At 37.5% G+C, this 6,684-nt stretch overlaps 1 protein-coding gene across 1 annotated transcript in view; it reads right to left on the bottom strand.

The window, feature by feature from the left end:
* The window catches only part of LOC108751380 (neurogenic locus Notch protein), a gene marked incomplete at its 3' end in the record, with an annotated part of 297,572 nt that overhangs the window by 169,824 nt on the left and 121,064 nt on the right, over nucleotides 1-6,684 (bottom strand). The window lies entirely within an intron of this gene.

Genomic DNA, 6,684 nt, shown 5'->3' with positions numbered 1-6,684 from the left:
CAATAACAAAATTAACGAAATTGAATAAGAACGATATTATAAATTCCCAGTCGATTCCCAGTTTCTGCCACATAGATGTGGCTGTGAGATAAGAATAAAACTACAAATTGTAAAGAACGTACGGAGGATAATGAATCGTTAAAAATTAATTGTTAAGAAGACTAGTAAGACTGATCCAATTTTTATTTTATATTGTATAACTTCAGACTGAAGAGGGTCGACATTAAAGACCAAAACGTTTGTATTTGTTTATTATTTGAATTATATGATTATTTAAACTAGCGCACATTATCTAGCTAAGCTCAGACAGTTCCTTATGATATATTTTGGAATATTATATATTTTATTTCTTTACAATTACTCTTGAAAGTAACAAAACACATTTTGAATGTGCCTAAAGCAGAGAATATCTGCGAATACGCAAAATGCAACGTGACAGTGTGGACTAAACATTTAGGTTCAACTTACATTTTTCTAGCTAGGTTTTTTCAAAACAGATTAAGATAATTCTTAAAAATCAAGTTAAGCGAAATATTGGGTTGACGAGAAAGTAATTGCGTTTTTTTAAAAGACATCTATCAGTAAAATCCGCAATTACTTTCTTACCAACCAATATAAATATATCTTGATAGAGTAAAGTTTCAGCTTTAAAAATCTCTTGTTTAAATTACGATACGACAATTTTTAATGGAGTTATGAGCAATTAAAGTCAAAATAATTCTTTTATTTAATCTGCGATAACTCAGTAACCAAAAATCGTGGGAATATTTAAAAAAAAAAAAAACGATTTTGTAGGGAAAGTGTCAAGCTTTCGCGATAGGTAATCGAAAATTTTCTCAAATTCGTTTTGGACACGTTACAAAATCCACAAAGTGGGAAGAAAATTTTTCGTCTTTTTCAGCTCGTAGTTTTTGGTATGTAAAAATTATCAAACTCATATAAACCTAAAAAATGTGATAAGCTTTTAAAAGTAGAGATTTCAAGCTTTAAACCCTTTTCTTAAATTTGAATTTCATTCATTATTGACGAAGATATTGTATATACAACTTTGAGCTAAAAAAAAAACGCAATTACTTTCTCGTCAACCCAGTTTGTAGTAAAGATAGAAATCATACGGCGAATGCGTGCGAAAGTGAAAATAATTAAGTAGAATATTTTCAAACGTCATTTGAATTCGCAGCAGTAAGAATGAGGCATCGACACGAAATACGCCTTTCGCGAAAAGGCCAGGTGCGAGCCTCAGCTAGAAGCTCCGAGGAATTTGACCCCTCGGGGGGGGTCAATTCGTAACCCGTTGCAGGTCCCAAAATTGCTGCGGAGGCCGCGCTTGATCAAGATCCGCCGTTAATCCATCCCGGGGTTAAGGAACACCACTGGTCTTCGTTTTGCCTCGCCTCCGCTCAATTAAATTCTACTTCAGGGAGATTATTTCATAAATCACATCCTGTCCCGAACACACGCGCAGACGTTCCCCCCCCCTCCTTCCCCACCCCCCGTCCATTTTCTCACCCGCTTGTTCCTTCACCACACAACAATTTGCCACTATTACTTGAAGGACGAGACAAAGGCAAAATCATTAGGACACGTTAATCTGTGCAGGATACTCATCGGTAGATATACATAAAGAAGTTTACGGCTTTAACTAGTTTTCACTTTATAAAAGGAAATATTTCATTTTTACTTCTTTTCTCGCGTATCAATCTAGAATGAGAATAAAATGTCTCCAGAAAAAATATAAATTATCTAAAGGCTCTTGTTATTGAATAAAAATAAAATTAAGTAAAGGGCATATATAAGAGTCGACAACAGTGAAACTTTAATAAAGACACATCGATATAATAATACTTATTCTCAATATCATTATTCTAATAATCTTAATGGTGTAACAATATAAAATGTCTCATTACGTGTTTCGACTTCTTTATCGAGCCATCTTCAAGTGTATTATTGTATAATATCGCATTCATAAATCGCAGTATAGTGAAACGGCAATACTAAGTAAAAATAAAATTAAAAATACAGATAAGTTACGATAATAATCTCCGATGGATTGTAAGTTGATGGACAGAAATTGTTCCCAATCAGTTGATCGACCGAATGTTAAAATTTCCGTGAGTCTATGAATAATGTGAAAACATCTTTTTGGAGAACAATCCAGACAATTTATCCAAACGTCAATCAAAATAAAACTCACCGGGGAAGTCGCAAAATATGATGATGTTAAAAAACATGTATCACGTGGTGGCCAATAACGTTTCTTAAAAGGAGTCAATCGTATAATTTAATAAACGAGATGGTCGGACTGACACATGTAAACGTTACAAGAGAACAGCGACGACTAAACGAGGGCTCGCAAAATTAACGCGAAACTGGCGATGCAAAGTCATATACTGTTTATTATTGGCAAATACGACTTACGAAGACCTACAGTATATCCGTCTGTAGATTTCAACTATTTTCCTGTTTTTTTTTTGTTTTTTTTAATATTAATCATTTCCGAAATTCCCCAGAAAAATAAAATTCCATCCAAGGTAGACCTGAGAAAACGTACGTCGAGGCAGGAAACAGCCTTTTCTATACACGTACGTAATATCTTTATTTGTTCGCGTCGCGTCGCAGAATTCCAGTGCAGAAATTTAGCTCGTCACGCTTGAGGGATAATAAGAGAAGAAATGCACCGGTTATGCAATTCGCGAAAGAAGTAAAGAGCCAGTCGTCCGTGCGAAACGAAAAAAAAAAACCCGCACACTCGCATTCTTGCATACCCGTAGATCGATCGCTGCCATGGCACGGTCGAAGGAAAATTCTCCGCGTTTCACGGGTGTTTCGGTCCAATGCGGCGGCGGTGCCCAGATAATGGCCGATGAGATTTCGCGGACTCGTATGTCGCGGTATTTAATTATTTTCACGTGGAAATTTCGCGCTTGCGAAACGATCCGCCACCTCTCGCTCTTCGCCCTCGCGTCGGCGGCGGCATTACGGTATCCGGGTACACCGATCCTGCGTAACAATTTAATAGCATAGTATTTCCAACCGACACCACCTGGCGGTCAGGTATGCACATCAAAGTCTTTATTAGGCCCGATTAAACGTTACTGTGCGGCCCCGCTTGCTCGTACGCCGTCGTGCAATATCGGCAGCGTCGAGCTGAATGTCCGCTTCTCGTCTCACCTTCGAATGCGTATATTTTTAAGTCTCTATCGCATCGACATATTCCCTCCTTTTCCTCTTTTCTTTTTTTTTTTATTAAATATTTTACAAATATTTAATATATTACTGTATCATTTCGAAGAAAAAACAATATATTTTTTATGCTTATTCAACCTCAACGTTCTAAGATTAGACTTGATATTTTTTAATGTATCTTTCCAATAATTTTCTCTTTCCTTCACTCTTTCCTTTAACTCGATTCAACCTCCCGAGATGTATCTACTTTATTAAATACAGAAAATAATAAAGAAAGTGCTATTACAGGTGCAACAACTAGAGAAAACAATTGATTAAAATGTATTTTCTGATTTTTACAACCACCTTGTGAAATGTAACTAGAGGTTTTTTCTACATCCTTGTCAATAATTATAGCAAACGAAACGCTTACCAAAACATACGGAGAAGGGAAACATGGAATTAATAAATTCCAGGGAAGAATGTAACATCAGTAACATCGCGATTAATTCCTCTGCAATATTTTTTGGACAATCGAACTTTGATTATCCTATATACTCGTATCTCACGCTGTTTCTCTTTTAATTTTAGCAGATAACTACATATATCTTGCGATCAAAAGCACCACGATGGCCTTTCTTTATGCTAATTCGTCCCTCATAATTACCTTCATGAGAAACTGTATGTGTCGCAAGCGTATACATGCATCGCATGAGTGACACGTGACTTCAATATTTCTAATCATGCTGTTATGTCAAAACTTCGAATTTATTATCTGTCTTTGAAATACTCTTCATACATTTATTGTATATTAAAAAAAAAATCTTTCTTTTTAAATTCCGAGAGATTCCATTTAATTGTTCACGGTTATATCTGAAACATTTAATTACAGACTTGATAAAATATTTTCTGAATTGGAAGCGTATTTTAATTTTACAAAATGAGTCTGCCGGTAGTTGAGTCATTTTGCAATAGTTACTTTTCACAGCACTGAAAAAAATCACTGACAGAATGAGGATGAATATATCGAGTAGTCCCAGCTAAGGGTACGAATGTTGTCGATGCGCCGACAAAGCCTTTTCTCGCCACTCACTGTAAGCAACTTTAAAGTAGACGGAGCGTTCTTTGTACACGCACGTTCTCGCATACACGCAATGCACCGACGTTGCACCGATATAATTCAATATAATGTAGGGACCAGCGACATTATCTGGTCCGGCGCAGTCAGTTCGGACTCGGGCTTCGATTAATCTCGACTCGATCTCAACGAAGAGCGGATTTATAGTCTCCTCGCACGGCCTTAAGTCCCCCCCATTTAAATCTGCTTTTTTCAAGCGAGCTTGTTTCTTTTTCATGGTGAATTTTCTGTTCGCTCTCTTTTTCTCTCGTCAAATCTTCTCCTCGCCCTGAGATTCTATTTATTACATCTTTCTGTCGATCCTTACCGATAGGAACTATCGCGCAAATCTTGGGCAAAATTTTTCATCTTACGATCTCCCATCTTTCGATTTTGATGTTTTCATTCTCAATAGCTTCCAAGAGAGAAGTTAATTCGTTAATACCACTTCGTTATACTTACTCGTATATCTTTCGCGTTACCAGATTTCTCTACGGTTATGTGGAAATATATGCGAGTTGAATATTCTGATCATTCCTTCTATGGCTCTGAAAAAATTATTCGGGGACAATTGTGTATTAAGGAAAAACGTTTAACTTTCACCGATACCCACTTCCTCGATCGACATCGTTCCTCGCCATTGTCGTACATCTCGCGATCGGAGCATGATTGCATGTCAGACTTCGCGAGCGGAACGGAGGTAATTTTCAACGTGACGAAATGCCGAATTAGGAGTAAATCAGTAATGGGCCATGAAATCGAATCTATGAATTCTCGTTGCCTCGCGTCGTTACGCATTTCGAGTACCGGCGACCGTGCTCAATTGGTAATTACGACAAGGAGACAACCAATGACACCGCCGCGCCGGCGTGTCCTCCTCCACCTGCGCCAAAATGCATGTCTTCGGATGCACTCGGATATTTTCAAAAGACCGGTCGGTCGTTGACGACCGTTGTTATTCGCATCGATCCCTTCGTATGGATCCCACCCTCTCTGGATTTCACATATGCAGATCCCGATTGCTCGTAGAATCGATTATCCGCAGGCCGATCGTGACCGTGCACGTTCACGCGATGCACGCTTCAACCCCGGACAAATGAGAGATTCCTGGCTGCCGAGCTGTGGCCTCGCCTCGATAATCGCTGGCGATTCCAGACAGTTCATGCCGACCGTTTCTTTCTAGCGTAGTTACATTTACAACGTTTCTATTATTAAAATGCATCAACGGCGACTTTATTAGAGGAAAGCCCCCTATATCATGAGATAGGCACTTAATATGTGGTAACGACGTTTCTGCTGAACTAATAAACGCTGTCTATTGGTTGCTCCATTTATTGCTCTTGGATTGAAAATTATTTGGTAGAAAATTCATTATTATTAGGTTGTTCGGAAAGTAATTTCGTTTTTTCTTATGAAAATGAAAGACGATTTTCAATCAGACGCGTTTCAAATGATCATGAACGGTCGAATTCGATCAATTTAATCTCTCAGCGATCTCACGAGTTGTTATTCGCCGGTTTGCATCAATTAATGCCTTTATTGTGTTTTCATCAGCTTCAACTCGCCTTCCAGAACGTGGTGCATCTTCAACATCAAAATTGCCGGATCGAAATTTTGCAAACCAGTTTTGGCACTGGCGTTCTGTCAATACATCTTCTCCATACACATCGGATAATTTTTTTCTTGCTTGAACAGCATTTTTACCTTTTCGATAGTAAAAAAGTAAAATATGCCGAAAATGCTGCTTTTCACTTTCATATTTGATAGGGCACCAACCAAAAACTACTGCGTAGAATCAATCGAACTTTTTTCACAAGCAAGCCTTGCTATATCAGCTGTCAAAATATATAATGATTATGCGGCTTAAGTGTGAAGTTGGCTGTGAAAAAATACAATAAGTCCTCTGTTGGGAAAAAACGAAATTACTTTCCGAACAACCCAATAGATCGTGCCTGCAGCCATTGTAAAACAAGATTTTAGAATTTGGATGATCTTCAAGTTTCATTCAGACGAGCATTTAAACCTTGTTTATTATTTAATAAATCAATATTTGGCAATAAATTCTTCATGCAGTGATAGAGTAGGGTCGTGCTGATAGAAAAATATGGGATATGTTGAATTGTTTAATTACAGAAGTTAGATTTGATGATCGTAAGGCGTGGAAATCGTGATATGAGATACCCAGGGTATTTCTAATATGAAATAACCCATGTCATAGCGAAAATCGTTGCTAAAGCATAAATAAAAACGAGTTCTGGGTATAATTTATCGCATGCCCATTTTTCGCGCACGCTGGCTGTGTTTGTTTGTATTTTAGAAACATTAAATAAAGTTTTCTAATTGCAATGCTGATATACTTTGCGTTTTATTATCGATTTCTCAGGGTATCTCATATTAGGAGC

This window comes from Trachymyrmex septentrionalis, unplaced genomic scaffold (genome assembly GCF_001594115.1).
Source record: "Trachymyrmex septentrionalis isolate Tsep2-gDNA-1 unplaced genomic scaffold, Tsep1.0 scaffold1, whole genome shotgun sequence".
NCBI lineage: Eukaryota > Metazoa > Arthropoda > Insecta > Hymenoptera > Formicidae > Trachymyrmex > Trachymyrmex septentrionalis.
This window is presented reverse-complemented; position numbering and strand designations above follow the sequence as displayed.